We start from the raw sequence: 11,731 nt of genomic DNA, 5'->3' as shown, positions 1-11,731 counted from the left end.
TCATCTATGATATTATTGATGATCTTGCCAAGTTTCATCTCAATCCAAGTTGATTTGACTCCCCTAATTATCCTAAAACCCTATCTGTCCAGATTCAAATTTGAGCAACTCTACATTGTGAAGTGTCTCCAATTGTGCTCAAATTTGGTGGACATGTTCGAATACTCCAATAAGGCATCCAGGAGCTCTCGAAGCTCTTTGAGATCTCCCTTCGTCTCCTCCCCGCCATATGGATTTCCTCGAGTTCAACAGCCTCACTTGCTCTCTCCCTCTCTCCCTGGAAACCCCCCTCGAGCCCCTCTCCTCTCCCCATAGCCGCGGGTAGAGCTCCGGCCTCCACACACGGTTTGCGCGCTCGGAGTCTCCCCTCGCCTCCTTCCTCCCCTGTCGGAGACCCCAGGCCAACGCATCTCCTCCGCATCACCTCCTGCATCTCTCCCTTCGCTCCTGGTGCCGAAGCCAGGGGGTAGACGGCCTCCCCGCAACCTCCATCGCCGGCGCCCTTGCGGCCCTCCCCTGCAGGCACCGAGCAGGGGAACGGGGGCGGCTAACTCCCCTGAGCCTGCCGACGAGCTAGGCCTCGCTGGAGGTGGCCAGAGCACCGAGAGCCAGCGAGCCTTCGAGCTCCTGCATCTCCTCTCTGCGCGAGCAGGAGGTAGGAGAAGGAGCCGATGCATGGGACCCCCCTCGTCAGCTGCTCATCGGTCGGGCCCGCCCCTTTAAGTGGAAGCGCACTGCCCGGGCTGCGTGTTCCAGTGCCACAAGCGTATTCCAGGATTACGCCATCGGCGTGGCCACTTAGCTAGCCAGCTAGCGCAGCTGGGCCGGCCCGAAGGCCTATCTGGCGCCAGTGGCGCAAGATAACTCCCGCCAGAGGCTGAGCCCTTCTCTTTTTCATTTTCTCCTTGACTTATAAAATCCATTACAAATTCATACTGACTCCCAATTACTTGGTTCAAATTTCTACATGTTCCTAAATTCAAGCTCTATCCACCTATGTGCCTTGCACATTTTTCCAAGACATGTTTCTGTGGTGTTTTATTTAAAATCCAAATCTGGATATTATTTGCCCCATCTTTCAAAAATCCCATAGGCTTCAAATCTACTCCAATTGGAGTGATTCAAATTTCCACAGCCTTCTTATATCTTGTACTAATTTTAGAGCCTTGGTCAACATTTTTATCAAGCTTCATTCTGCTGCTTATAATAAATAGCTTCCTATTTCTATTTACTCCATATTAGGAAATCTCCAGAATATTACTACGAACTCCAAATCCAGTGAAAGCACTTCCTAAATATTTCTAAAATCATTCTCTATTAAATGGGTGCCTTCACTCATTTTTAACACAATGAATTCTGTTGGCTTCTTCAATGGCCACCTATTCCTTCTTTCCTTCCATTTAGACACCCCTGATGATCCAAAACCCCTTGGAAGAGATTCAGGTATTTTTCTTATGACCAGAGAGGTCCAAGAAAAATATAACTTCTATTTTTGTGGCACTTTTATTCTGCTTGCTACGTGGCTTACTATGGTTGTTTCCAACGACAGTTACGAGTAGACGGAGTATTCGGAGTTGGAGCGGAAGACCTTGAAGACCCCGAGGACTTACGTGAGCAAGGCAAGCAACCCTTTGACCATGACTGAGCATATGTTACATTGCATGATTATAATAGCAAGTATTCACGTTGCATATGATCATAAGTGCTAGTAATCATTCGATATGATTTTTACCAAAGGCTCCCCCGGAGCACATGCATTGAGCTTGACTCTACCCCTTAGGGTCATGCTAATACCATGTTGACAAGTAAAGATATCAGTAGTATTATTCATGAGCATGATGTTGTCATAAAGCAAGAATTTATGAAAACCCCGTCGGGTGCCACTAATGCCCGAAGGTGATGATGAGTTAGGTTGTCACTTTTGGTGAAGTGACGCACCCGGTACTTGTGTGAGTAATGTTTCGGAAATGGGATTAGATTTATGATGTGTCGACCGTCCCAACCTTACCAGTACGACCACGTTACCCCTTATGGGACGAGGCTATGTTAATTACTCTGGTCGGTGCTAGCAAAGAGCCACATTACTAGTGGCGGGAGTGATATGTGGTCACTCTCGTGATGGGGTCATGCCGGATAGGACGACTATGACATTTTTATGAGTTCCAGTCACACCGTTGGTCCCCGCGTGGTTGGTACTGTCCAGAGTTGGTGCTCGTAAGACGTACAACATGTGGGCTGGGTACCAATCGAGTGGACCTCTTTGTCTAGTATCGTCAGGGGAAAGGCATTGATCGGGTACTTACCTCGGGTATGTGATATACCGCGAATCGTGGATGACACGGAAGTTTCCGAGATCTCGTGGGTCCAGCGTACTACCTCTGTAGAGTGTAAACTATTCGAATAGCCGTGTCCACGGTCAAGGACAGTTGGCTAATCCTGCTTAAACCACGTCCTGATATTTCTACATAAACCAAGTGTGCGTGAGTGTGTGTGTGTGTGTGTGTGTGTGTGTGGTGATGAGAAGGTGTTGCTATGATAGCAATGATATGACCAAGGTCAGTGACTTGGCATCTAGGGTGAACCCAGATGGTTCAGCCCTCGACAGATAGAAAGGTGTTGCTTTAATAGGAAGGATATGACCAAGTTCGATGACTTGGCATATAGGATGAACAGGATGGTTCAACCCTCAACAGATATATCGATATATGTGACCTGTTCTTTAATAGTAATTCTTGACTTGATGCATCTCCAAGATCATTCCACCCAGATGAGTTATACTAAAGATGCATGATATTGTTATCCTTCACTTTCATTGTTCATGTCAGGGGTTGTTTGCGAGTACATTCAAAGTACTCACTGGCTTCCCACTGGTTATTCCATTGACCAGGTATGAAAGAACAGGATATGGTGAAGATTAACTCGTTGACGTTCTTGCGAGCTAGGACGCTTCCCAGTCAGAATGCATGTAGGTTAAGGCTGATGGCATGGGTTCACGCTTTCAACCAATACTTCCGCTATTGGTTCAATTTCAAGTGTAGGCCTTAAGGCCCTATATATGTAAGACTCGACCAAAGTGGTCATTTATTGTATCAAATGATATGTATGGATGTAAGACTCTTTTATCCGGTATCTGTGTTCGGTGAGCATTGATCTCTGGGATCACTGAGCACGGAGGTCTCAATTCGTAAGTCGGGGTCCCCACCGCTATCTTGTGCGGTAGCAAGAACGAGGAAATCAGCAGGATACTTCGTTTTACCACACAAGACTTAAACATCCCAAACAATTCCCACAGGGCAGATAGTATCTCTATTGGCAAGCTAAATAGTGACATCAATAGGCTCTATCTCAACAGGTGCAATCTCATCTTTGATTTCATCGTATAAGGATTGAGGTATTGCACTAACACTAGCACCCACGTCACATAAGCCATGATAACAATGATCTCCTATCTTAACAGAAACCACAGGCATGCCAACAACATGCCTATGTTTTTCTCTAGCGTGAGGTTTAGCAATTCTAGCAGCATCTTCACAGAAGTGAATATTATGTCCCTCAACTTCTTCAGACAGAAGATCTTTGATAATAGCAATGCTAGGTTCAACTCTAATTTGCTCAGGGGGTGCAGGTGTTCTAATATAGCCTCTACGTATCACAGTTGAAGCTTTAGAATGATCCTTTATCCTAACATGGAAAGGTGGTTTCTCAATGCAAGCACTGGGAACAACAGGATCATTATAGGCAATGACTTTCTCTTCAACTGGAGTGGGTGTAACTACATTGACTTCTAAAGGAGCATGATATTTAAGCCACTTCTCTTTGGGGAGATCAATATGAGCAGCAAAGGATTCACACCATACTTAGCGCTAAAATCACTAAAGGTATTTGTCTCAACAAAGGATTTAACGCAATCAAACGTGAAATTCATACCTGACTCCTTACCTTCTTCAAGCTCCCAATCTTCAGAGTTGCGTTTAATTCTCTCCAATAAATTCCATTTGAAGTCAATATCTCTCTTCATAAAAGAACCGGTACAAGAAGTGTCAAGCATGGTGCGATCATCATGAGAAAGCCGAGCATAGAAGTTTTGAATGACAATTTCCCTCGAGAGCTTATGATTGGGGCATGAATATAGCATTGATTTGAGCCTCACCCAATATTGAGCGATGCTTTCTCTGTCACGAGGCCAAAAATTATAAATATAATTCCGATCATGATGTACTAAATGCATAGGATAAAACTTTTGATGACATTCCAATTTCAACCGATTGTAGTCCCATGATCCAGTATCATCACATAGCCTATACCATGTCAACGCCTTATCCTTCAAAGATAAAGGAAAGACCTTCTTCTTGACCTCATCCTCGGGCACACCTGCAAGCTTAAATAAACCACAAACTTCATCTACATAGATCAGATGCAAGTATGGATCTGATGTTCCATCTCATGTAAAAGGATTAGCCAGCAGTTTCTCAAGCATACCCAAAGGAAATTCAAAGAAAATATTTTCAGTAGGTGCAGCAGGTTGAGGAGCAACTATTTGTGCTTTTGTTCGAGATGAACATACCCCGAACAAGCCCCTCAAAGGATTAGTATCCATAGTGACAAGTGACAAAAAATTTCAGCACACTATATGAATGTTTCCTTACCAAGTTCCACTTACCAAAGGCGCTTCACTCCCCGGCAACGGCGCCAGAAAAGAGTCTTGATGACCCACAAGTATAGGGGATCAATCGTAGTCCTTCCAATAAGTAAGACTGTCGAAGCCAACGAGGAGCAGAAGGATCTGACAAGTGGTTTTCAGCAAGGAAATATCTGCAGGCACTGAAATTGTCGGTGACAAGTGATTGTGTGGTGAGATGATTCGTAGCGAGCAACAAGCAACAAAAGTAGCAACGGTGCAGAAAAATGGCCCAATCCCTTTTGTAGCAAGGGACAAGCCTGGACAAAGTCTTATAGGAGGAAAAACGCTCCCGAGGACACACGGGAATTTCTGTCATACTAGTTTCATAATGTTCATATGATTCACGTTCATTACTTTGATAGTTTGATATGTGGGTGGACCGGCGCTTGGGTAGTGCCCTTACTTGGACAAGCATCCCACTTATGATTAACCCCTCTCGCAAGCGTCTGCAACTACGAAAGAAGAATTAAGACAAAGTCTAACCATAGCATTAATCTAGTGGATCCAAATCAGCCCCTTACGAAGTAACGCATAAACTAGGGTTTAAGCTTCTGTCACTCTAGCAACCCATCATCTACTTACTACTTCCCAATGCCTTCCTCTAGGGCCAAATAATGGTGAAGTGTTATGTAGTCGACGTTCACATAACACCACTAGAGGAAAAATAACATACAACATATCAAAATACCGAAGGAATACCAAATTCACATGACTATTATTAGCATGACTTAGCATAATCAGGAACAAAAGTAACTACTCACAAAACATAATCATACTCATGATCAGAGAGGTAATGAGTAGCATCAAGGATCTGAACATAAACTCTTCCACCGAATAATCCAACTAGCATCAACTACAAAGAGTAATCAACACTACTAGCAACCTTACAAGTACCAATCGGAGTCGCGAGACGGAGATTGGTTACAAGTGATGAACTAGGATTTGGAGATGAGATGGTGTTGATGAAGATGTTGATGGTGATGAGTCCCCTCCGATGAGAGGAGTGTTGGTGATGACGATGGCGACGATTTCCCCCTTCGGGAGGGAAGTTTCCCCAGCAGGATCGTCGTGTCGGAGCTCTAGATTGGTTGTGCTCAAGTTCCGCCTCGTGGCGGCGGCGAAACCAAGGAAAAGCTCCTGTGTGATTTTTTTCCTGGACGAAACCCTCCATATAGCAAAAGAGGGGGGCAAGTGGGCCAGCAGGGTGCCCACAAGCCCGCATGGCATGGCCTGGGGGGTGGCCGCGCCGTGCAGGCTTGTGGCCACTGCTGATGCAACAAAAGACCTTCCAACGGCGACAGAAACAAGCGTGCTGATGGGAGACTGTTCTTGTCTTGATACTCCTCAGCAACGGCACCAGGAATCCTTCTGCTACGGCTACGCCTTTAGGGATTCCCTTGGCAAATATGCAAAGGATTCCCCTGTGGCCTTGGAGCCTTGCGTTGGTGTTCCCTCGAAGCGGAAAGGGTGATGTAGCACAGCGGTGGTAAGTATTTCCCTCGGTTTTTAGAACCAAGGTATCGATCCAGTGAAGGAATATCACAAGTACCTGCACAATACAAAGAACTTGCTCCCAACGCTATGAAGGGGTTGTCAATCCCTTATAGATTGTTTGCCAAGTGAGAACTGAAAGCAACAAAGTAGCAAAGCAAAGTTAAAGCGAAGGTCGACACGATAGGTGTGAATAGACCCGGGGGCCATAGTGTTCACTAGTGGCTTCTCTCATGAAAGCAAGTAGACGGTGGGTGAACGAATTACTGTCGAGCAATTGATAGAACCGCGCAAATTCGTGACGTTATCTATGGCAATGATTATATCTATAGGCATGACGTCCAAAACAAGTAGACCGATACTTTCTGCATCTACTACTATTACTACACACGTCGACCGCTATCGAGCATGCATCTAGTGTATTAAGTTCAAAAGAACAGAGTAACGCCTTAAGCAAGATGACATGATGTAGATGGACAATCTCATATCTACGATAAAAGCCCATCTTGTTACCCTTGTTGGAAACAACATGATGCATGCCTTGCTGCCCTTTCTGTCACTGGGAAAGGTCACCACACAGCATGAACCCAAAACGAAGCACTTCTCCCATTGCAAGAATCATAGATCTAGTTGGCCAAACAAAACCCAAGACTCGGAAAGACTTACAAGGATATCAAATCATGCATATAAGAAATCAGCAAAGACTCAAATATATATCATAGATAATCTGATCACAAATCCACAATTCATCGGATCTCGACAAACACACCGCCAAAGAGGATTACATCGGATAGATCTCCATGAAGATCATGGAGAACTTTGTATTGAACATACAAGAGAGAGAAGAAGCCATCTAAATACTAACTACGGACTTGTAGGTCTGAAGTGAACTACTCACGAGTCATTGGAGGGGCGATGATGATGATGAAGAAGCCCTCCAACTCCAAAGTCCCCTCCGGCAGGGCACCGGGAAGGGTCTCCAGATGAGATCTTGCGGAAACGGAAGCTTGCGGCGGCGGAAAAGTGTTTTCGTGGATGCCCTTATTTTTTCTGGATTTTTAGGGAATTTATAGGCCAAAGACCTAGGGCAGGGGAGCGCCAGGGGGGCCACAAGCTTGGTTGACGCGGCCTCCCCCTGGCCACGGCAATAGGGCTTGTGGGCTCCCTATGGGCCCACTTGCTTGGCCCTCAAGCCTCCCGATCTTCTTCCGTTCTGGGAAAAATTACTTTGGGGATTTTATTCCATTTGGACCCCGTTCCAAAATCAGATCTGAAAAGAGTCAAAAACACAGAAAAAACAGGAACTCGCACTTGGCACTGAGTTAATAAGTTAGTCCCAAAAAAGATATAAAAGGTAAACAAAACATCCAAAGTTGACAAGATAACAACGTGAAACCATAAAAAATTATAGATACGTTTGAGACGTATCAAGCATCCCCAAGCTTAACTCCTACTCGTCCTCGAGTAGGGAAGTGATAAAGAATGAATTTTTTGATGCTTTCATGCTACCTAGCATAGATGTACTTTGTAACTCCTCTTATGTGACGTGAATGTTCAGATCCATTAGATTCAAAACAATAGTTTGCTATTGACGTGGAAACAATAAAAATTCAAGCAAACTAGCAAAGTAATCATGAACTTTCAAAATAACAAGGCCAAAATAAAGTTATCCCTACGAAATCATATAGTCTGGCTATGTTCTATCATCATTGCACAACTAATTTAAATCATGCACAACCCCGGTATTGGCCAAGTAATTGTTTTCACACCTTTACTTTCTCAAATCTTTTCAACTCTCATGCAATACATGAGCGTGAGCCATGGTTTTAGCACTATAAGTGGTGTGGAGTGTGGCGGAGGTTGCAAAACAAACAAGGAGAAGATGGTCACATTGACTAGGCATATCAATGAGCTATGGAGATGCTCATCAATAGATATCAACATGAATGAGTAGGAATTGCCATACAAATGATGCACTAGAGCAAAGAGTATGTGAAAGCTCTTAAAGAAAACTAGTGGGTGTGCATCCAACTTGCTTGCTCACGAAGACCTAAGGCAATTTTGAGGAAGCCTATCATTGGAATATACAAGCCAAGTTATATAATGAAAAATTCCCACTAGCTATATGGTGGTGACAAAACGAGAGACTCTCAATCATGAAGATCATGGTGCTTAATATGCACAAGTGTGGAAAGGTGGTAGCATTGTCCCTTCTCTCTTTTTCTCTCTTTTTTTGGATGGGCTCTTTGGCCTCTTTTATTTATTTATTTTTATTTTGGTGGGCATATTTGGCCTCTTTTATTTCCTCACATGGGACAATGCTCCATCAATGATGATCATCACACTTACAACTCAAAACTTAGAGCAATAATGACTCTATAAGGAATGCCTTCGGTAGTGTACCGTGACAATGATCTAGCATGGCATAGACATTAATGGAAACATCATGCTAGCTATCTTACGATCATGCAATGGCAATGTAGAAGTGGTGGCACATGTCATGGTGGTAGTTGCATGGCAATATATCTCGGAATTACTTTAAAAAAGCCATAGTAGGTAGGTATGGTGGTTGTTTTGAGGGAGGCTAATGGTGGGTTTTGTGCATCGGCGAAAGTTGCACGACACTAAAGAAGATAGTGATGGTGAAGGTGAAAGTGCATCTAAACCATGGACTCAACATTAGTCATGAAGAACTCATATACTTGTTGCAAAAGTTTTATTAGTAATCGAAACAAAGCATTCAACGCTTACTCCTAGGGGAAGGGTTGGTAGGTATAAACCATCGCGCGATCCCGACCGCCACACAAAGGATGACAATCAATAGACTAATCATGCTCAGACTTCATCACATAGCGGTTCACCATCACAAGTATTTCTAGATCCACAACACCTTACAAATATAACTTCAATATTACCATAACCACTACTCAAAAGTAGTTGAGATGAATCAAACTTCTCTAACTATTCAATGCACATGAAGGTGGAAGTTTTCGTATCCCTTTGGATAACTACCCCTTTTGAGACTACTTTCATATCATACATCAACTACCAAGCCACGCACCGCCGTGCTCTAAAAGATATAAGTGAAGCACATAGAGCAAGACGCAACTAGCTCAAAAGATATAAGTGAAGCACATGTGAGCTGAATTGTCTAACCAAAGGATATAAGTGAAGCTCGACAAAATCACGGTGAGTGCATGTCTCTCTCTCTAGGTGTGCAGCAAGGATGATTGTGACACAACAAAAATAAAAGACTCCTGCGATACAAGACACTCCAAGAAAAATACATAACATGTGGTGAATAAAAATACAGCCCCAAGTAATGTTACCGATGGATTGAAGACGAAAGAGGGGATGCCTTCCCGGGGCATCCCCAAGCTTAGGCTTTTATGGCATCCTTGAATCTCTTTGGGTGCCTTGGGCATCCCCAAGCTTGAACTCTTGCCACTATTTATCTTTTTCCCATAAGAACTTCACCCAAAACTTGAAAACTTCACAACACGAAACTTAAACTGAAACTCGTGATAACATTAGTACAAGAAAGCAAACCACCACTTCCTTAGGTACTGTAGCAAACTTAAATTATACTTATGTTGATGTTGGGTTACTGTATTTTCAATCTTCCATGGCTAATACCCCCAATACTATCCATAGTTTCATCAAAATAAGCAACCAACACAACAAAAACAGAATCTGTTAACAGCAGACCAGTCTGTAGCAATCTGTATACTTCGTATACTTATGGTACTTCAAAAATTCGGAACAATGACGACAGTCTGACGAATTTGCGTAGCAATCAGCAGCAAAAAGAATCAACTCAAAATCTCTTACAGAAAAAAAAATGAAAATTTGTTTCGTGAGCAGAAAGTTTCTGTCTTTCCAGCATGACCAAACGATCATCCCCAAGACTAATCATAACGGTTTTGCTTGGCACAAACGCAAAAAGAAACACAAAAAATACAATCATAACAGAATTATGAAAGTGTGGAAAACACAAAACATAAATAAAAAGGATAGATTCGTTGGGTTGCCTCCCAACAAGCGCTATTGTTTAACGCCCTTAGCTAGGCAAAAGGTGATGGAATCACGTATAGTCATCTTTGGTGCTCAAACCATAAGTAGCCCTCATCATAGATTCATGAGGCAATCTTATTTTCTTTCTAGGAAAGTGCTCCATGCCCTTCTTTAGAAGAAATTGAAATCTAATATTCCCTTCCTTCATATTGATGATAGCACCATTAGTCCTTAGGAAAGGTCTACCAAGAATAATGGGACATGAAGGATTGCAATCTATGTCAAGTACAATGAAATCCACGGGTACATAGTTCTTATTTGCAACAATAAGAACATCATCGATCCTTCCCATGGGTTTCTTGACAGTAGAATCCGTAAGATGCAAATTAAGAGAACACTCTTCAATCTCATGAAAACCAAGAATATCACATAAAGACTTTGGAATTGCGGAAACACTAGCACCCAAATCACATAAAGCATTGCACTCATAGTTTTTGATCTTGATTTTGATAGTAGGTTCCCATTCATCATGAAGTTTTCTAGGTATAGAGACTTCTAGTTCGAGCTTCTCTTCAAGAGATTTCATCATAGCATCTACGATATGCGCGGTAAAGGCTTTGCTTTGGCTATAATCATGTTGAGAGTTTGCAATGGATTGCATCAAAGAAATGCCTTCAAACAAGGAACAACTATCATAATTGAATTCCTTGAAATCCAAAGTGGGAGTTTCATTGCTCCCCAAAATTTTGATTTCTTCTACTCCACTCTCCACACCTTTATCATCAAGATAGGTGGACCCCGAATCATTGGGGCGTTTTTCAACCAAAGTGGATTCATATCCAGCCCCTTCATCAAAAGGTATGACACGCGAAAACAAAGATTCAAGAGGAGTCACACCAAGCACTTTAATATCTTCGTGATTTGCATCACTAGAACGCACCCTTTTAAACCATTCATGCCTAGAGCGAATTTGGGCGGTTCTTTCTTTGCTCTCATTCATGGAGACATGCATAGCTTTCAAAGTTTCATCCAAGTTGACCTTGGGATAAGCACATCTAACTTTCAAAGCATCAATATCACAAGACATCCTATCAACGCTCTTAGCCAAATCGTCAATTTTGAGTAGTTTTTTCTCTATGGACGCATTGCAAATCTTTTGAGAGTTGATGAACTCTTTGATATTACTCTCTAAATCAGAGGGTAATTTGTTGTGATTTCCATAAGTGTTGTAGGAATTGCCATAATTGTTAGAGGAGTTACTAGGAAAAGGCCTTGGAACATAGTTTCCTCTAAAAGCATTGTTGTTGCCAAAGTTGTTCCTACCAACAAAATTAACGTCCAAACTAGCGTTGCTACTCTCAATCAAAGAAGATAGTGGCATGTCATTAGGATCTAAAGGAGCGTTTCTACTAGCAACCAAATTCATCAACTCGTCCATCTTAGCACTAAGCGAGTTAATTTCTTCTATAGCGTGTACCTTTTTGCTAGCAGGTGACCTTTCAGTGTGCCACTGAGAGTAGTTGGTCATGATATTGTCTAGGAGTT

This window comes from Hordeum vulgare, chromosome 3H, assembly GCF_904849725.1.
Source record: "Hordeum vulgare subsp. vulgare chromosome 3H, MorexV3_pseudomolecules_assembly, whole genome shotgun sequence".
NCBI classification, from domain to species: domain Eukaryota; kingdom Viridiplantae; phylum Streptophyta; class Magnoliopsida; order Poales; family Poaceae; genus Hordeum; species Hordeum vulgare.
The sequence above is the reverse complement of the archived record's forward strand: the minus strand, read 5'-3'. Positions refer to the sequence as shown.